Genomic DNA, 22,580 nt, shown 5'->3' with positions numbered 1-22,580 from the left:
CAAGAAAATAGGGGACATACTGAACTTAAGGAAAAACAAACCTTGGACAAAATTGACCAATAAGTAAAAAAAATAATTCTTTGCCCTGGAGGTTGTTGCTGTGCCTCTGATGCTCATCAGTAAGATTTCAGAGGGATAATCTCAAAACCATCCCTGTGAAGAGCCCAAAGAGAGCAGTAAAGTGAGAACAATTAATTAGTAGTGACAGCTGCATATCAGTTGCTAAACTTTGAACTCAGGTTCTAAAATGGATCATCATCAAAAGGATCATCTTCCCTGCAAAATAAAAATCAGATTGTTAGTATAAGTAGCTAACATTAAGTGATCATATCGTGCACTTTTAGCCCACTTTTCTATTTCAAATCCCCAGGAAAGTAACACCATGCACAGCTCACTGCTTTTTTCCTACACAGGACATAGCTGAGCCTTTCAGATATTCTTCTTAACAGCAATAATGTTGGTAATAAAAGTGAATTTAAAAAAAAAAAATCTTTCCTCAGAATTACTATATCTGGCACTGTAGAAAAATTTATTTTTTACTTAGAACATAGATTGTGACCATATGCAGTGCTGTTCTTTTAACTGTTCCTGCTGTTTTCTTTCCTTTAGACAGTTCCCATACTGGAGAGCTCCTGGAAATAATTTTGGAGTCAGAAATTCTTTCTGTGTAAAAAATTTGAGACTTCCTGCAGCTGTGGGCTATGAGCCAGCAGACAGGAGATTTGGACTTGCTTGCCAGCTCCTGCACAGTGCATGGAAGAAGAAAGGTCCATAATATCATCAAAGTTTGATGTGGAGGTTTTCCACTCAAGAAACAAGGCAACAATGAGTGTTAAACACTAGAACAGAAAGAGAAATAAAAGTATCATCTGGTTATTCAGGACAGTTATGTACGTAGCTTTTGCACACTGATTTTCATGAAGGGGAAGCAGTATCAGATGTGGCACCTGGCCCACTTTCTCCTCTGTCTGGCATGTCTCTTCCCCTGGTCCAATACATAGCCTGGATCTGGACCACACATAAGGGCTTCATCAGATTGTTGGTAGCACATGAGCATCCCGAGTCCTCATTCCAGACAGAAGGGAAAACAGTTCCCAGAATGTCTCCTCCCAGAACAAACTCAGGGGAACATGCTCTGCTCTGGAGATGGGAAAATATGCCAGTGGCTTCATAATGGGTTATTAATTTTATTAGCAAGATAGGAAAAAAGCATACTAGTTATGAGTGAAATTTGAGCTCTAGGGAAAGTCAAGAAGAGGTTGATGTTAGCTCCAGTGATGACAGGATTTAACTCTGTGTCTTTATTGTCAAATTTAAATGGTGTTTTTGGCAAATGCACTAAAAACATTAAAAACATAATTGAAGCACTTCAATCAAAATACATTTCATAGGGTTTTCATACCACTTACAAATTTCTGAACTATTATTTTAATGGGTGAGAAACCTTGATTTCTCTAGTAAAACTTCCATTAGCAGCCAACCACGAACTGGCAAATCAGCGCCATGCTATTATTTTTCATCTGGAAATCTTAGCTGAGGTTGTTATTAGTTCAGGAGTCTCTTTATGTCCTGTTGCTTTACACATTCTAGGCTTCCCTAAGACACATATTTTAAGTATCATTTAAAATGCAAATGCAAACTGGACAAAGACTAGGCCAAGGGTAGTAGTATCCAAGCTGGGAATGTATGGCAAGCAAGTGTATGAGGAGAAGAGAATTTATGACTAAAAGGTGCAAAAGTATGCAGGTAAAAGGAAATCAAATCATTATTGGACTGGAGTAGTCATTTAACCTTTGGCAGGCATTGCAGTTCTGTCATGGACTTTTGACTATGGACCTCAAACGCAGGGCTATGGTAAAGTAAATAAAGACCAAACTTCAGTATCTGGCTTGATAGGACAGGAATCTGGATCTTTCCTTTAACGAGACCTGCTCCAGCCATACTGCACCACAGTTCATTCTTGCTGCTGCTGTGCCGTGTCCCATGACGTCTGCCAAATGCTAGGACAACAACAAGAAGAAGCAAACATAAATATTTAGTCTTTGCCTCATAACAAATTTACAGTGTTTGGCAAAGGTTAAAATGCCTGGACATATGCTTGTTCTATGTTTGTTGTTGTAGCTTTGTGCTAAAAAATATTTTTATCTATCTTGAAATTAACAAGTGTATTTAAGGGAAGGGAGGAGACAATGATCTAATGTGCCTCACAAGGGACAGACTTCTCATTTCCTTAAGGAAGGAGAAAACACAGTGAAAATGAAAAAATTGTCTTTCATTAAAGTACAGAAGCTAATCTATTTTCAGGAAAGAGTCTGCTAGGCCTCAGGAGCATGACTGAATCACAGTATTTAATATTTAGCCCTAACCTAATCCCTTTCCTAATACACACTATTAGTGCAATGCTTTCTGAAGTGAGATAGAGGCAATTGAACCATTCAGTGTCCAAACACAGAGTACCAGAATGCTCCAGTCAGTAGCTGTCTAACAGCTGCTGCACCTACTTAAAAGCATCTTCTGCTCCTTGCTGGTGCTTAGGTATTATAGTCAACAGTGGTCTAGTCTATACAATCAAGAAGGCTTTATTCTGCTGCCCCCACACAGGCTTCTTCATTGGAGATGTGGATCCAAGGGATCCACACAGAGCTGGAAAATATGTTACAGGACCTGCAGAGGATTAGTGCCTTCCTGGTGGACAGGTGGGGTGCCTTGGGGTATTAAATCCTCGTGTACAAGCAGCTGTATGGACATTGATGAAGTCTGGAAAGTTATTCTATTAATTATTGCCAAGTATCTGCCATAGGGTCAAGTTAATTATTCAATATAGGTTCCATTAATTTTGTTGACTGGACTGTCAGTGAGTGCTCAGACTGTAGTTCATATACGGAAGCCTGAATAAAGCCTCAGCTGAATACCACCCTCAGTGAGCATAGCCCACAATGGTTTACTCAGATCTTTCTTATCTTAACCCTGCTGTATTGCAATGGAGACATGGATCTTCTTTCCTACTTAGAGGAAAATCTCAGTTTTTCAGTTCTGTGCGTTTGATCACTTAGGTCTTGAGTATCTGAGTATTTATTTTCACCTTAGGATGTCTAAAAGCAGAGCTAGCCTTTATTCCAAACGCCATATTCAACCTCTTTAACTTGGGAATTTTCAAATCTCTAAATAGCCACATCTGCTTTGAGCCCACATCCACAGACGGGTTTCAGCCTCTGTGCCCGTGTGCCACAGGCTGGATTCTTCTGGCCAGGATATCTGCCCAGGCTCTGCGTGCAAGCTCAGCACTTCCCAGCTGAGAGAACGCTGGCTGCCATGACCAAACCTCTGTTCCATTCCCTCTTGCTGTCTGAGCTGTATCCTGACATCTCCTTGTATGTAATTAACTGTCTCAACTACAGTGCTATCCAGCTGCAGGATTTTTACCCAATGACTCATTTACCCTCCTGCCAAAAAGGCATTGTTTTTTCCGTCTTTTTTTGTTTTGCTTTGCTTTGTTTCTGTGTAACAGACAGCCAAACACATTAGCCTTTCTTTAGCGATTCCCCTATTCTGGGACACCGTACCATATGCAAATCTTTCTCACAAGGAATTCTCAGGACAAAGAAACCTCAATTACACACGTTCTTACTTCGTGGCTGTGCAAGATCAACCTCCCAGCTCCTGGTAGTCCTGATAGGGCATGCAGCTCATTTAGAGAGTCTCGCACTCCTCTGCCACAGGCAATTTCTGCCCCATTGTTTAAAAATCTCCTTAGCATAGACATTGATAATGCAAACAGTTGGGAATCAAACGCACAGCTTTACAGAGAAGCATCCAGACAGATAATTCTATTGGCAAAGGTGTGTTAGCAGTCTTGTTTTATTTCAATTTCAGGCTTTGGTCGTCTTGGAGGAACTAATTGTTTCTAAATCCCTCAAAGTGACATGTATGCATGAATAAAGCAGCCTAAGGTACTTCATTTTATTCTAGTTCTCTGAGTGCTGATGAACACAAGTGAACAGGCAGACAAGCAGTGACTTGAAGCCTGTGGTGAAAGCAGATCTGAATGATGAGGGATCCATGCCCATTGTCTTCTCCATGGCATCTTTCACAGAGTACAAAACCCACAGATAAAATTTGTCCAAATTTGTTGTCTTGACTCCAAACTTGTGAAATGCACAGTTACCTGAAGTAGAATATATTTCAGGGTAGGGTATGAGTAGGTATTACACTTACTATACAAACACTTGGTATAAACCTACACAATACAAGTAACATTTAAAATCACCAGTGGCTTTAGCCACTGTCAGGGACTTGAATACATATTGCATTCCAAGACAAATAAGGAGCTCAGAAAAAAAAATTATAGTGGACATGACTGAATTTTTGCAGTGTTGAGAGGACAGAACTTCTATTACAAATAGATTTTTTTTTTTAACCCACAAACCCAAACATTTTAAAAAACCACATTATGTGTCCTTGAATGCCTCTTGCATAGGAATTGGAAACAGCAAAAGGAACTACACAGCAAAATGTGGTGCAACTCAGATTGTGGAAAATGCTGTTGGGAATCAGAAGAAGGGTAGGTTCAGACACAGACTTCCTTAGTTCTTTCACATGGCTGGAAGTCATGAAATTGTTTTCATGACCAGTCATGAAACCTTTCTCTATGGCTGAAATGATGAAAACATTTTAGCTCTGAGCATTTTACACACACCAGGAAATAAGATTTTTTCACAGAGTTGGGAGTTTTTTAATTGTTTTTAAGGGCTGATGCAGAGATTCTGAAACAACAGGTACATTTCCACTTTACAAGATGAAATGTAATCAATTCCTTAAAGTCAGAATTTTTTTCCTGTATCAAACAAAAGATGACATAATAAAGCAGGGAGCACATAGGCTCAATTATGCCTGGTGTGATTTAACACAGCGCATAAGTGAGTGGATTGCTGGGCACTGTAGCACACTTTCTGTTTAAGCAGACTTGACTAAGAAAATATTTTAATTTTTTCTCTGAATTCACCTTTTACTCTGAAGTACAGCTATGCAAAATTCATACTGATCTACTAAAGATACCTGCTCTTTCTCTGTATCAGTATCTGATCTTCTAAATTCAGTGCTTAAAAAAATAGTTTCTCTTCTCTATTGCAGGCAACAGTGTACTATCTTTTCAGTAGAATTTTACATGAATTGTGATTCCAGAATCTTTATTACTAACCCTGGAGCCAGAAGGAGCTCAGACAGACTTTTAGATTTTGTGATGAATTTTTCAAGGTTTTAGCCAGTTAAGAGACAACCTTCTAGTTGTAATTTGAGCAGATTTTATATGAAACTTCTTAAAGATGATGTATACATCCACAAATTAAAAACACTCTTAGACAGAATATTCAAACCCTTCTAAAGTCCTGCTTAATAATAAAATTATTAAGCTTTCTGAACAGATTCTTCTGGTCTTTCATCTTTAATGTCCATGCAGAAATTTTGTCAGGATTTAAATTACAATATTTTTTGTCAAATGAATATAAATTAGGCTGAAATCTGCAATGCACTTATCCTTCTCTCACTCAAAATGACACCTGCTATTTTAGGAAGCTACTCAACAGATTGTACTATTCATATAATTATCTCAGTAATGTTAGCAGCAGTCCAGAGAGACAGATAGAAAGTATCAAAGTGCTCCTCTTTGGAGTATTGTGATTGTCTGTACAAACCTGGTCATCCAGATTATGGTTTAGTAGAACTAATGCAGTATATGCAAATATTTCCAAAATGGCTAGTAAATCTGTATTAAGACCTCCCCAGGCTTGTCTTTCAACAAGTTCTAATGTTCAAGTCCAAAATATTTTAAAAATATTCAAATGCTCTCCGTGAAATCTGGGGTTTTTTTCAGTCCTTAGAAGGCCTCATTTGCATGGTTTCCCTGCTACAGAGTTGATAGTTCTCCATCTTAATGAACTGCAGAAATGCTTCTTACTGAGGAGGTGATATTCTAGTGATAGATCTCTACACAAATCTTAATACTTTCCTTAGAACAACAATAAAGAAAAGCCAGGTGGCTTGATTTTTTCCTTGAGCAGGTCATTTACTTCTTAATCTTCCTAAGGTGAAATCAATTCTGGCAGAAAGCCATATACATCAGGTCTACACTCTATTTAGTCACGTTTAAGTCCCGTTTGTGTTTAGGAACATAAGTGACTCAGGTTTTGCACAGGCCCTGTGCAGCCCACCAGAAGTAAGCAATGGTTAAGGATTGTAGATAATGATCTGTGTCTAGCTGGCAAAAATTCCCAAAGCACATACTCGGGGGTTTTTTCCATCTCCTGAAATTCATGGTTCCTCCATATGTCAGACCCAAGTACATCACGTTATTTCACACTTCAGACAAGCCCTTTCTCCTTCCTCTCCCTTACCTGGCTTACAGATTGCCCTGATTCCATATAAATGCAGTAGGGCATTCACTTCTAGTAAAATTCATTTGGCTAATATCAACCTTGAAAGCTGAAAGCCTACTTTAACACTAATAGAATTGAAATTTTCTCACAGCTGATCTGATTTGATCACATAGCTTAGCAGCACAGACTGTATAACCCAGGTAGAATATATCACTAGAGAATTTCCACTGGATTGCCCACTTTGCAAATTACCTTTTTTGTGGTCCAGTAAAGGTGTCAATGAGCTTATTTTGATCAGCTTTTAAAAAGTGGAAATGACCTACTATTTTCATAGGCTTGACCTAAGCATAAACAGAAATATTTCTGACAAACTTTAAGGAGTCCACCAAGAATATACCATATTTTTGGGGATAAGGTTCAATGGAAAACCAGAGCATAAACATACATGCTAGAGAAAGAAAAGAGTTCAGAAAAAATTGAATATACTGAATACTTACCAGCTGAGCTCTGCTCCAGGAGTCAAGGTCAAATGCTTTTGGAGCAATAGGTTAAGGCTAAAATCCATTTTGTTGTTGCTACTGTTTTGCTCATGGTTGTTTGGGAGTTTTTACAAAATCTCTTTATGCACATGAAAGAAATCATGTGACTCCTTTATTAAATTGCATATTTATAGTGAAACAGATTGATCTACAGACTCATAGACAAGCAGAGATGACGACTGATACCTTTTGTTTGTTTGTTTTTCACATATTTTTCAAAACTTGCTTGGATTGTTTTGGTGCTGGCTTGTATGACTGACTGAGCTTACATTTTCCCAAATAATTCATATGTTTTACCGTAAAAGAGAAAGATAATGTCATTGCAGCAATGAAGACAGGAGAGGAGGAAAAAATATGCAAAGTCTTGTCTCCATACACTTCAAACTCTAGAGAGGAACTTTTTTTTTAGTCATATCAGCTCAAATTTCATGTCAGCTTGAATTTTGAACTGTATTCCAGTGATAACTTACCCACTATTTGAAGTTTATTTAAGTTTTTGTTTTGTTTTGTTTTTCAGCTTCACATTACCACTAAAGCAGAAGGATGATGAGGGCACTATTTTATTGCCTCTGCACTCTTCCATATTTTTACTTTCACTCCCTTTAAGTATCAAACTGTTATATTGTCTTGGTGTGAGGCATGCAAACGTTTTAGCCAGTAGTAATTAGGAGTAACAATGGACTCATCTGGGCACTTCTGACCACCTGACTCAAAACCCAACGTACCCAGGAGTTAGCTCACAGCATGAAACCAAAGCAAGATTTGAGTTCAGTCCCAGTGGGCCTTCAGACGAATAACACCTCTGTTTGGAAGGCTAAAGGCAGACAAAGAAGTGGAAGAGGGATAAATAGATCTGCCGTTTAGGGGAGGGACACGTTGCTGCATTTGTTCCAAGGCCGGCAGAGAGGATGCTCTGGTTTTTGGGTGTCCTGAAATTTCATTGGCAGCAGCAGGTCATGGGGAGGAGCAGTTCATTGCTTCTGGAGTGCATCTGCTGGTTTCACTTCATTCAAAGGGCATCAGATTCACACACTCCAGGATGACTCTGCAGCAAGAACTACTACATGGGTAGTGAGAGAGATCAGGAGATTACCACTAAAAGCACACACGTCTGAGGTCACCAAAGACACTAAAGTCAGTCTGAGTTCATTTGCTAGGGTTTTCAGTTACACCTTGGAAAATTCAGCAGATACTCAGGAGGGAATAAAATGATTTTTTAAAACAATAGCCTCTCTCTTCACTCACTGCAGGTGCACAGACAAGGTTAACAACAGAACTAGGCATTATTCTACTCTTCCCCTGTGGGGGCTTGTACAGTAGAGAGAAAAACTGGACTGAGATTTTGTTTCAGCACTAAACAGTTTCTGAGGGATCTTCAGGAACTGATATGGTTGTGAAAATATGCTCTCTACCTAGTTAACTTTTTCCTTCTGTTCCTTAACAAGCTTACCTATCTGGCTAGAGAGACATCAGTTCACCATCATCACCCATCCTACTTTCACCTGATTCTGCCTTTGCTTTATCTAATTTTTTTTTCCTTTTATACCCACCATTGCTCCAGCTCACATTTGATATACTAAGATACAATAAATAAACTCTAGCCCAATCCACCAGTGGATAAAAACTGGAATAATTTTGAAACAATGGATTTGCAAATCATTTCGTGTGTTATGCATTTCTACCCTTTCCCAAGCCTGCTTGATTCCATTACAGGACCTTTCAAGAGAAGACTCTTTCTCACCCTCAGCTTACAGAATCGGCCCCAATGACCACTGGAACCTCCAAGGACCACTGCATAGCAAACAATAAGAAAAACAATAATGCACAAAAGAGAAGAATTTGTCTATCAGACAGAAGGATTTAGTTCTTCTATCACTATTGCATAAATTTAATCAGATTTGACCAAAATTTTTCGTTCGAGTTTTCATTGCCAAGGAAGCTTTTGTAGATCATATTGACCCAGACAAAACAATTACAGAATTGTGTGAACTATAAATATTCATGTTTCTTTCTTTAACCTTGGCTTGCATTTCTTTTTCCTTGACTTAAGCAATAATATTTCATTCTGAAATGTTCAAGCGGAGTGAATCAAAAAATTAGTAAGAAAAACAAACATAAGATAGATAAATAACAAACCCCACTATGGTTTATCTAACATTCACTATCCATGAGAAAAGAGTTCTGGGGTCTTACTAGGGTTATAGCCCCTGGACAGATTTCCAAAGACTATGAAGTTTGAGACTATAGACTTAAGATGAATTAATAAATAGTGTTGTGCAATCCCCTCACAGTATGATGTGTTTGTGTGTTTATGAAGCAACTTGGGAGGTTAATGAGTAGAAGTGCATACTAAAGATTCTCCATATAATTTTAATCTGTTTGAGAAATGAAGATATGAAAAAAACTCTCATTGCACCCTGATAAATGGTAGCAGAGAATTTTAACGGAAGAGAACATATTGCTCCAGGATCCTTCTGAAACCCAGACATGCCACTCTTTTTTACCCAGTGCTGATGACTGGCTAAGTTATAAGATGTATCTTCAGATGGTAGCCATTCATCCCCTTTCCACAAAGTTTACTGAAGCACTTATGCAGTGCTTGCTCCAGCTGTCAGTTGTCAGGACATCTTTTTGCCAAAAACTCTCAATCTATGTAGCTATCCAAATCTCATTATGCTTGGAAGCAAGTCTGATTTCATGACCAAGCTCTCCAAGAGCTGATTCTGCACTAGTACACAAGAGAATACCTCAAGTCAAACACTGGCAAGGTAATTTTTCATAAGCAAAGGAGACCTAAGCTAAAGAGTATGGTAAATCAGACTAAGGAACTCTGGCAAAGAGAAATATTTTCCTGTCTGCATAGTAGAGAGTACAGCTGAAACTCAGTTTGTGACCTCAAAAGTCACAAAAGAAACATTTTTTTTTCTACCGTATCTGTTACTGATGTGTTATTTTACAATAACGTGCCTTTTTAGAAACCAAATTAACCCATGCAGAATGCAGAACAGACTATACTAACTTAAATAGTTACATATCACAGATATAGCCTACTCTCAAAAAAAACCCTGTAGGAAATTTGTCAGAACAAGCAATAGGCAATATCTGAAAGAAATAATCAAGCTGACAAATACAAGATGGAGAGCAACTACTAAAGAATGTGACGTGGGACTAACAGTAACCAGCTGAATCTGTCAGCATTGTTATACAGATGCAAAAAAACACCAGTCAAACAAACCCAAACAAAGCATGTTTGCATATTTAAATAAGAATCCAGCCCGCAGAATAAAAGAAGTTGTTCTGCTTTCTGCTGCACTATGCAGACATTGCTTAATGGAGTGCTATGTAAAGGGTAGGGCTCTGTATTTCAAGAAAGATGTGAACTAACTGGAGACAGTTTAAAACTGATCAGCTGCCTGGAAAGTTTGAGTTAAAAGGAAAGATTAAACAAACTGAGATTGGCAGAAAACATGGGAAGACATAAAAGTCCTAAATTGCTACTCAGGGTTTATTAAAAGAAATTTACCCAGTTTCACAGTGGTAAGTATCTACTATCTAATGGTAAATATCTATGATACAAACAGAGTTAGTTCTGTCTTGTGTATGACAAAACCTATTTTTCTACCCAAATATGGATTAGAAATGTCCACTTAATTCTTCTCCATTCACTCAATTATGAATTAGGTGCTTATACAATAATGAGAAAACCTATTAACGTTTCATTCTAATTGTAAAGTCGTCTGTCCCTTGTTTCTTTTCCAATGTCTGAACTTCAATCCGTATTATATTCATTTAAATAATATAAAATTACATTAATTGTTTGTGACATTTTCTATGATAATATTGACATGTCCTGTCATGTCAAGTTCATGAATGTGTGAAACACCTGAAAATTCATCCACTGACCTGAAAAAGAAAATAATGTACGGTTGTGCATCTGTGTCTTTTGCAAGCATGTGTAGTTGATTCTACTTTCCATTCAAACTAGTTCTATTTTAAAAAATAAAAATCAATGCCCTTTGTCTGAACCTTTGGTTTTGGGCATCTAATAAAATATGTAAAATGTTTCCAGGTTACTATTTATCCACTTATATCTAAATATCAAACAGCAGGTATTCAATGACACTTTTCACACCGGTTTCCCTGTTACCTGATTCTTCAGTCCCTACACCCCCAATCCCACCCCTACCTACAGAGCTCTTTGGTTGCAGGCTCATAATCTGAGGCCAGGCTGTTTATCAGCTGGTGCTCATATCAAGCATTGTTCTTGCCACATAGAAACTATAAATAATGCTGAAACACCTGGTTAAACCATAAGTATCATTGATAGGTAGGAACCATCTCACTGAAATTACGTGTGGAAGAACTGTCCTAAGCCACAAGTTCATAGAATCATACATTTAATATGTATTGATTTAACAGTATAAATATATGTGGTTACAAAATTAACGGTATTTTTCACTGGGAAGAGACTATTACAAAGATTTTTTGCGCTCCTGAGAACACAGTGAAACCGCTGATCTGCAGCTGCACTGGTTGCTGCAGAATCCTTGGTTCACACAAAATGCTTTCACAACCTTTTCAACAGGTGTGCTGGGATACAGAGTGGTTCCTCCATCCATCCAAACAGAACAGCAGGGCTGAGGTTTCATTTGTGAGAGAGCACCAGTAAGAGCAGAAGTGAGTATCATGAAAACTGGGAAATTATTTTTATAACATTTAAAAAAAACCCTGATGTTTCTCCATTACAGAACTTCTTGAAAGAAAAGGATGAAGCCTCCTCCACCAGCACAGCCTCTATCAATATCATAACTTGTCTGAGAAAGCCAAAGGTCATTTCCAGTGAGATGACAGAAAAGTTGAAGCTACATTGCAACACAGCATGTCATATTTAATTCCCTAGTGAAGAAGAAGCAGAAATTCATGCAGTGGGATGGCTGTTGTCCCACTGAAAGGCAAAGCTTGGTATTGAAAGAGCACAGCAGGGGAAATAGCTCAAAGGAGCAGATACAAATGCTGGCTCCAATTCCTGTGTGGGATTGCACATTTGATTTTCTGGTTTCTGAAAAAGTGAGCATGAATGCAACTGTAACTTGGCTGTACACTGGCAGAAACCTTTCATATGGTCTTTGCATCTCTGAACCACCTTGTTTGGCAGGCCTGCTTTTCTGCTTCACTCGAAGACCCCCAAACCTGGTATGAACCACAAATTACCTCAAGTTTTACAAAAGAGTCAGCCCTGCCAAGTCTTTCAGACCAGAGAAGTTCAGAATAACATTTGAGTGCATCTGAATAACAATTTTTCAGGGCCCTCTGTGGCCTGCCTCCTTCCCTCTCCCTCTCTCCTAGGGGTTTAGCCAGAGGTAGGCTGGGCTGTTGTAACCTTTAAAATCACCATACTATCAGAAAGACAGTAGTCAAAGATTTGGACCACAAGCATTAGGACTATATGATAACCATAAATTTTGTAATCTGGGATTTAGCTTTCAAAGAGTCTCACTTTTCTGAATAAATTTAGCCTAAGAGATTTTGAGGAGAGTAACATTAAAAAAAAAAAAGTGTCCTTTCTATCAAGTTGCACAACACCTTATCTGCCAGTAAAAATGAAAATAATATACTGTACACACTGTCATTGGTTACAGGATTTAAAACACTGACAGTAATCCCATTATCATAGTCCTGGCATCAGTAAACATTTGTTGTGCATTAGAAAGAACCCAAAACAACTAATATTCATTAACTAACTAATACACTCAGAAAGTATAACCACCTTAAAGAATTCTTGTAGGCAAAATTGCCTCATTATTTTTTTAAAAGCTTCAGGACTGGGTTTTCTGAAGCTGTTTTTCAGTCTGCTTTTTGAGTGAGAACACATCCCATCCTTCCTGCGGGGCTTTCCTATTTTTCAAGACCTCATCACCTTATGCTTGTACATAATGAAGCTGTTTAACTGTGGCAATAGGTGGTCTAATGAAATATTACCATACCATTTCTTCAAGGACTCTTTTGGCTTCTTGTGTCATTTATTCTTCTCAGAAGCATAGTGTTTACTTTGGACTCTTTTGCTGGAATTGCTCCTTGATGCCTGATTGATTTGATGAATCACTGGGCCGCCACTGCCCCTTGACCCTGTTCAAGAACAGGAATGTTTCTCCAAGGCTGGCAGCCTGTGCTCACTCCAGGCGCTGCTCCAGGTCTCTGAGGAGGAGCAGCTCTTTCACAACACGTAGCCTGTTTGGAGGAGTCCTGTTGGCATCACCAGAATTGCCTTCACTTGCACACTGGTGGTGGGAGATGCAATTCAAGGAGATGTGAAAGGCACAGGAGGATGGGGGAAAGAATGGTCTTCTGCAAGTCATAGATCAAATGTTTTATTTCTTCACCGAGCCAGAAACAGATTGCTTTGAAGAGACACTAGGGATTTGAGGCTGTCGGCCTGAGTGCAGCTGGGACTCCAGCTGAGCTGCTGTTCTGTGTTTAGGAACAACAATTGTTCTCAGTCAGGAACTTCAGAAAACAGCATGTGTTTGGAGAAGCAGGATGATGCTGCCGTTGCTGTGAAGTACCAAGTATCCTTATGTCCCCACTCTGCAGTGAGAGCTGAGAGCTCTCAGCACTTTGTTGGCAGTGATCATCACCTCATGATTAGGTCCATGGACAATTAAGGCTTTCAGATATTCCCACACAGAAGTGATGAAGAGTTGCAAACATGAGGTTCTGATTCTCACTACTGTTATGAAGTGTGACTGCTGAACCATTTATTTCCACTTACAGTATTTGTCCATATGTGTACTCCCCTATTGCTATGCACACGCAGTATGCAGTTTGAAAGGTTGCAGTTTGAAATCTTTGGCCAGCAGGATCTGCTGGGGACATTCCTACTTCTTCTATGTGCACCTGCTGTAATGCCAAAACTGTAAAGGGCAGTTCATGTGTAACAGCACAGTTTCTTCTCTGCATTCATATTCTCCCAGGATAATCATTGTAGTCAATACATGCAGTAGTGTTAGCTTAACACTGCTAATTAGGTTGCTGTTCCCTGAAAGTTCATTAATCAGATTTAGTTTGTAGACAGAAATGAAATGAGATTCCTTCTTTGGGATAAGCTGTTCCACACTGGGATTGCAGGATTGAAACAATGCCCATATTTTAAGACAGAATTACTTCTTGCTCAAAGAAGACACATTTTTAGCAAGGACCTCAGAAACTGCAAGTATTTAAAGAGACCTTAAAAGCATCAGTAGACATGTCCTTACCTAACTATCCATGTGGAGACTGGAATAACTTCTAAGCTTTTTTTACAGAGGCCAGTGGCTTTGTTAAGTTCATTAATAGAAAGCAAATAAACATTATGTACTTTTGCTTCTTTACCCTATGTCCGTGCTGGTTCAGAAAGGAATTCACAGCACTGAGTAGAATCACAGAAGCAAAGGACATCCAGATTTTGAAAGAAAAAATCAGTCCTGCTCTCAAAGGGGCCAACCATTCCTCCAGCACATCCATAGCAGGGGACAACTGATACAGACTAGTGGAAAAGCAACCACTTTCTCTCCAAACGGAAAGCAGGTTGCACAAAATTTGGGCAATACTGTACATGAGAGGTGACCACAAAATAAACTTTTGAAAAAATTCAACTTCATAATGTGTATTTATAAACTGGAGAGTGGTTTTGCAAGACACATGATGCAATCCTTCTGCTCTGCTTCTAATGAGATTTGGGGCATTTTTTAACAGGCATGTTAAAAATACAGGACACCTGAAGACACTAAATAGGAAAACAAGAAAGGTGGTTTTGGCCCTATAATGTGTTACTTATGAGAATAAATTGATACTGGCTTGCATGGGAGGAAGGGATACAGAAAAAAACAGGTCTGCAAATATGTAAAAGGTTGCCACAGAGTTTAGCAGTGAAGTATTGTCTATGGATAGGACAAGAAGTAGTTGGTTCAAAGAGCAGCTAGAAATACTTCATGAATTAGGGAATTTTTTCTCTCTGTAGCTGTGGTTAAGCATGATATCTAGGGCAGTTGTGAAACTCCTGCTCTGAAGAACAGACCAAGAAAATCATCTGTCAGGAATGGGTTGGGTAGCGGTTGCCCTGTGGGTCCGGACCATGGATCTTTTCTATTCTACAGCAATGATTTGATATAGTATAAAACTATTATTCATTTAAATAGAAGTAGCAGACCCTTGAATGACATGACTTTTTTTTTCCCCTAACTCATTTCCTACCTTTCCCCCTGAATGCCCACCTTTACTTTTATCCATATTGCCATAGACAATGTCAGTGTCCAACAACATGAAGGAAGATAATTAGTCTAAAAGATCTTACCTGCTAGAGGATAAACTAAACTAATTCCTCTCAGCTTTTCAAATCCTGCCTAAGACTTCCCATTAGATACTAATGAGGAAGAACAAAACCTAGCATTTGGGAAAACTGTGTTCTGTTCTTCTATGACCTTTTGGGGAAATCTGGGGAAACCCCCTTGACCTGCCTATTACACCATTCTCCATCTGCCCTTCCCTCCACTCATGACTTCCACACAGGCTTGAACATGTATACCTTTAGTCTATCTTGGGCACTTAACAGATTTTCCAGCACAGCAAAATGCACCTAAACTGTGCTTGTGCAGTACCTAGCAAGTTATCCATGAGGCTTGATTAGTATTAATAAAGAACAAAGAAATTACAACTTGGTTTTGTTTGTTTGTTTTAGTTTCACATGAATAGATGACTCATGAGCATTCTGAGGTATTTCCAAGGACATGAGCACGGGCACTGGAACTAATGACTGGCTTCCAATCCATTTGTGTATTTTAGCTGAATTTTCATTCCTCATGAGCTTTATAAGATATCAAGGAGAAAGAGATTAGAGATCTGCTAATTATGAGGAAAGATTTCAGTCTTTTTGTAACTTACTAGTAAAAAGAGAATCCACATGGAAGAGAAAATTTAATCAATCCTATTGGCACAAAAAGCCATATATACTTTATAATCTTCAAAATGTCTGTCAACTTCAGCTCTGTCAAGTCAATTTAAAAACAGTCCAATGAGCTTAAAACTTCTGTAAGTCATTTGTAGCAGATGATAGACAGATGGAGAGCATAGTTGTGCCAGCTTCATTTCTTTGAGAAACTAAGATTTTTAAAAACCCTACTTCAGGTACTAGTTAATTTTTCACTGTAAAATTGATACAAAGCATTTTCTGTATCCTTAATCATTTACTTATTTTGACTGTTTGGATTTTTTTTTGTTTGGTTGGGGTTTTTTTTGTTGTTTTAAACTCTTCTTGTTTAGACTACTGTTAAGGTAAATGATTTTCAGTCAGAGTAATAAAGAGGTGGAAGTCCTTGCTAAGATGCATCATCACGATGCTCTCCAAGTGTCTAATTTTCTGATGGAAAACAGGTATCTTGGACCCACTCAGGTAGTTCTGTTAGTGGTTAAAGCCAGTTCCAGCTCTAGGCATCTACTGGTCTAAGTAGGACTACACTCCCTTCCTGCATCTGTCTAATAGAGTAGTCAGGACCCTGTCTTCCTTCAAGATTTGTGTAATTTGATAGTCTCTGTGTGGTACTAAATACAAGTTAAATGTAAGACAACTGTACAGCCTCACACATATCACTGTTCTAAAATCGGATTTAAGTTCACCACTGATTACAGATTTTCTTGCTCAGTCTAATTTGTTGCTGAAGCTTTACCATTAACAATGAAGCACCTAAATCCAGTGCTTCTAGCAGCCTGTGTAAGAGCTCCTTTATTTTTCCATCATTTTCTATAGGGTCATGGAGTGGCTGAAATGGGAAGGGACTGCTGGAAAATGTCTAGCCCAACCCCCCTGCTCCAAGCAGAGCCAGCTGGAACAGTTACTCAAAAGTGATTTTTGGTTTAGTGATGAGACTTCTTACATCCAAGCAATGGTCTATATATCACAGCATCATTACTACATTTTTAGGAGATGACATATCTGCTGCAATATTGTTAATATCTCTAAAATTAGAAATGTCAGGTGAATGCAGCTGCTAGGATCCAGAATCACAAGCATTTGGGTCCTTCTGTCTGTTCAGAGTTTTTTGCTTAAGCTCAGAAATAAGTCATTAATGAGTCATTATATTCAAATGCCTTAGTGCAGGGATGTTGAGTCAAACACAAGGTCAGCTTGGATGAAGTCAGTCGAGTGAACACAGGCAGTGAATCCTCCTGAATCTACATAGTCAAACAAACACTTGTTCCCATTTGCCTGGATAAAATTAAGTGCACCTTGAAAAGCCTTTATGGAATGATTTTATTTATATCCCACTAGGAGTTTGTAAGAGAAATGTTCTCACTTAAAGGCCGTACCAGAAAAATATGGAATAACTATAATGTTATATTCACTTTTGAGTAGATCATTACAGGAGTATGTTTTCCCTCTGCATCCAAAAGAATAGTTTTGTAAGTGAATACTTCTTTTGGCTTGGACTTGAGCTTTTCAGCTTTGCTTGTCCTATTTTATATATCTAAATTTTAAAAAAAATGCTCCAAGAAAGAATGTTTCTCTTCACTAACGGAAAAGGGTGTATAGAAAGTTAAGCCAGGTGTAGATATCTACTCAGATGGTTAAATACCATTTCTTGTTGGGTTTCGTGGTTGGTTTTCTTGCCTCCCTCCCTCTTCTCCTCCTCCCACCCCAACACTTATTTACTATAACATCTTCTGTCTCACATATCTTTAGATCATAGATCTTTACTTACAGCTATATGTGCAAAAAGGACATCGTGGTACACAGACCAAATGGAATGGCTAATCCTTTATTACCAGTATTCCTTTGGGAAATATGATTTAACAGTTGCCCTCAGCTCAACATCAACAATCTCAAATCGTTTCTGTTTTCATCTTTAAGAATACTCAGTATTTCCTAGCTATGAACATGGATCAGTGGCCTTCATACTGTTCTGAAAGTTTTAAGAAAACAGAAAAAGTGAAAAATCTCCCAAGCAAAAGGAATGTAAATGAAAATTTCCACCTCTGTAAACTCACTCTGAGGAAGATAACTTATGTGTTTTATGCATACATCAAACTCTTCATCCTGCCTTTGCACAAGTGAAGCAAGAATTTGGCTTTCTGGTTTTATAGCTATTTAATAAAAATGCACAGCAACGAAGAAAGCCTAGCAGCTGGCTTCTGATGCACACAGCACAGCAGTTCCCCAGGGTATCCTGCCAGGCGTCTTAGGTGGTTCAGATACTGGCTGATAGTCTCTGCAGACTAGACCATACATTTCTGCAAGTACTGAGTATGACCCGAGCAGTGTATTTTTCTCCCTCTGCCCTTGTCTTTTGTGTGGTTTGTCAGTCAATATAAAATTTCGTGAGATTTTATTGCTGCTGCTTTTCCTGTACTCATTCCTCTAAGCCACATCTGGAATGTTACATGTCTCCATCTGACAGATTTCTGCTGGCTTTTCAATAGCTTCAGTAAAGTGATATTGGCATAAATACTGTAAAAAAGTGGAGGCCCCTTTGCAGCACAAATCCTCACAATATGTCTCCATCTGCCACTGAACCTGAAAGTTTAGTACTGATATTTTTTGTCTGTGACTATTTTGAGTCAGAAGCTATGCTGTTGTCAACAGGAATTTTGCAATAAGTGCATTTTTCATTGTGAATTGCATGCAAAGCCCTGTGCAAGTGAACATTTACTTTGCGTATGTTTAAATACAGGTTTGTCTATTTGTATAGGCATAGTCACAAGTGCTTTGTGACTGACCCACAGGGTGAGTAAAGTGAGTAAATATCCTTGACTCAGTAATCAACAGAAAGCCTATATTAATAGACTTTATCAATTGAATTTCCCAAGGTTTTGTGCCTCAGAGCTGAACCACACAAATCCAGATGCACTCCCCCTGCTCCTCACCGTGCACTATCTCAGTCTCATCGCAAGGGTCGGATTTTTCCCTTCCTCCATGGCAGCATCTCTGGCACTCATGAAGCTCCATAATACTTTCTAAATAAGCAAAAAAGCTCTCTCTGATGGTAAAACAATTCTCTTTACAGTATATAAAATGTGTTTCATTTAGTATGAAAATAAGGATTGGTTTCTGCAATTTACTCCCTGAAGTATCATCAATAGAAGAGAATGAAAACAAACTTTAGATAGATAAAGTAACAGCTATTTTGACATTCACAGTTATTTATTAGACAAGTTTTAAAAAAAAATCTCCTTGGCTTAATATACTTCAGGAAATTAAACTGAAGAAAATTTAGAAATCCCTAAAAGCCCCGATAAGGAACTGCTATTTGATGCTGTTGGACCTGGCAAATAGCAATACCGATCCCTTCCATCGGCCTTTTTGTCTTCATTTTTCTTTTGTTTCCTTCTCAGAATGTGATGGTTTGTCATGCTGACTGCCTCCCACCACCATGGCATTGCTATGCACTTCCGAGATTTGTGGCAGGCAAAAAGGGGAGGATTTTCTATCTTTCCTATAGGTTACCCCTGGGAGAAATGGAACAACTTCTCATGAAATAGGGATATCACAGACATAAATATGTGTCACAGTCCCCGATGATGAGATAGAAAATTATGGTTATAGCAGAAAACTAAAATGCTCTAAGATTGTTTCCTTTTGAGTTAATAACTCTTTCACAGTTTCAGTTTTATTTTACATTTTAAATGCAAAACATTTGCAACATAAGTGTCAAGGTTTTTGCTAAAAAATGTATGTATCTCAAAATTTTGAACATGTCAATGGAAAACTGGCAGTCATAATAAGGCAAATTGCCAACACTGGCTTATCCCACAAGGACACATCTATGTAGACTATTGAATGAGTAGAAGAGGTAAAGATGTCTCAGATGCTTCCATTTATTACCCTACTTACTAATCACAGTGAAATGTTTACAGTTTCTTGCAAAAATTAATCTTCCCTCTTGAGAAATTCCAGTCCTGTGTCTTGAATTATTTAGACATCACAGCCCAAAGGTTTTCCAACCCATTCCTCAGTGTTAAAACTTTACTAGAATATTGCAGGAAGGGGCACAGAAATGTACATTGATAATGACTTTTCCATATCCATATGGAAATGCAGCATCACAGTTGGACAGAAAAGTGAACTTTCTCTTTATAAGAAGGCCATATGTGCAAATACACACATTAATTTATTTTGAAACTATAGAAATTAATGCACTAGTTTTACAAATAATCTTTTATTTCTGAAAGTATTACAAAAACTACAGTGGCTCCACTCTGTTTTGGGAATTGTCCATGACCTAAGAAAGTGATAGGAAGTAATAGCTGATATGAAATAGGTTGTAATTTACCAACTGCATTGTTAAATCGCAGTATTTAATGCTCTGTCAGGAGAAACAAGAGGGAAGAAAGTTATATAAAGGATAAAATTATGGAGCTAAACCATGCAGACTTTTTGAGAAATAGGACCCATCACATTACAAACTTTTCCTGGACAGGAATGAAAATGCTCAAGCTATGATCCTTCAGTATTATAACACTACAGTGTTTTGCACTGGAGTTTCTTTAAGACCTCTTCCAAATCATTTCATGCTCTGGGACATACAGGAGCACTATGAAACTCCAGTTCATAGAAGAAAAAAAGCAGTGCTGGCACAAATGTTCCAGAAATAAGCAAGTAAGACTGTTTAATTTTAGTCTGTATGCATCATTAAGAAAAGAAATAAATCTTAAGTGCAGTATTCAGGTGTTAAATCTGGAACTAGATTGTACACAGATGCATTGGCATAAGCATAGGGGAAAGTATTTGTAGCAAAGGCAACACAGAAGCCATGGAGCTGATCTGCAAACCTCAGTGCTTGATTAACTATCCGTGGCCTTGGCACGTATTCTCCCCTTCTCTGTAGAAGACTGAACCCAGGATGCAGGATATCTTACCTTGGCTGTTTCTTTGACTGTCATGATAGGTCAAGTGGATTCGTGCCACAGATGCCAGGCTCTGATTTCAGTAACTCAGTTGCGCTAGCCCTCTCATCAGAAGGCTGTTAATGCCTTCTGGAAGAGAACTGGAAGAGAACAGTTCTTCCCCTCCACAAAAGAGTCAAATGGTTCTGAATAGAACATTCCTGCCCAGGGCATGTGATTTCAGTAAGAACCAGACTTCATGTCTTCCATGAAGTTAAGAATGGTTGCTCCAAAAACCAAAAAAAGGCTTCTCATTTTTATGTTACTGTAGATGGAAACAGAAAAAAACTACAGGTTTGTCTATTTGTATAGGCATAGTCACAAGTGCTTTGTGACTGACCCACAGGGTGAGTAAAGTGAGTAAATATCCTTGACTCAGTAATCAACAGAAAGCCTATATTAATAGACTTTATTAATTGAATTTCCCAAGGTTTTGTGCCTCAGAGCTGAACCACACAAATCCAGATGCACTCCCCCTGCTCCTCACCGTGCACATTTATTACACATTTATTGCACATTTATTTATTACATGAAATACCTTTCAATCACTGCAGAAAAGTGGATATTATCCACAAGTCTTCAAATATAATATAGTAAATATTTCACCTCGGCTTTGAAAATATTCCATAAATATTATTTTTCTTGCTAATAAACTCAGTATATTAAATACCAGAGTAATTTGTTAAATTAGGCATTAGCTCTGAAATATATTTCTGTACTCAAAACTGCAGGTATGTTTGAAAGTCTGGGTCTTCCAGTGTACTAGTATCAACCTGCCAAATCTAACAAGTTAGCAGGAAAGAGTTCTTTTGATCTACATCTCCAGCATAGTGCCCCATGGTTGAATGAATAATTAGAATTTTCAGAGGTAAACAAAGGAATATGGAAGCCTTCAGTTAACATTGCCTATCTTAATTTCTCTTAAAGGGAGGTTAACTCATTGTTAGAGGAAATTCTAAACAGGAAATAACAGGAGCTGATTTTTTCATGTCATAATGACTTGTTCCTTCTTGTTTTAAAATGGATGGTCTTCTGATAAAGTCATTGCCCTAGTGCTCAGAATCTCTCTGCTTCATTTCTGTTCAGCTACAGCTTCCCTTTCCCTTATGTTTAGGAGCAGGAGGATATTATCTTCTCACACCACAGGGATGGCTGATGCTAGGCATGAAGAACGATAGGTTTCTTGATTGTCCAGTGATGGACAATACAGCTTCTATGCACACTTGGGACATCTTCCTATCTATAACCATGAATGGCTTAATTTCTTTCCATTTAATGAATAATACTGATTTAAGGTGTATTTCTAGTGCAGACACCAGTCTTTGGTGGAGACATCAAGTAAGCTGATACATAAAAATAATTTATCATTGTTGACTATTTTAATATTGTTAAATAAACAAAGAAAACTGTAAAGTCTTCAACTAAAAACAATGAATTAAATCCTATGGAGGAATTTGGAACCGTAGAAAAAATAATCTCAGTGTCCTCTGTAAAATTGAGTTTGCTTCCTTCTCAAATAAGAGGGAGCTCCACATTGATATATTAATAACAAATCTGAAAGCAAAGTGACTCTTTATTTCTGCCTTTAAAAAGAAATACTTAAAAAGCAGAATTTCCAAGAAGAAAAAAAACCAAAAAAAAAAAAATGTGGTCTCTTGCCATTTTACTGCCCGTGTATGCTCCATTTCTCTGAAAATTGTGCAAATCTTAGCCTGAGCATTTAACAATGTTCTGGTTTTCTTCCCTCTCCTTCACAAAC

Source organism: Corvus moneduloides, chromosome 3, assembly GCF_009650955.1.
Source record: "Corvus moneduloides isolate bCorMon1 chromosome 3, bCorMon1.pri, whole genome shotgun sequence".
In the NCBI taxonomy this organism is placed as follows: Eukaryota; Metazoa; Chordata; class Aves; order Passeriformes; family Corvidae; genus Corvus; species Corvus moneduloides.
Note: the sequence above shows the minus strand (reverse complement) of the source record.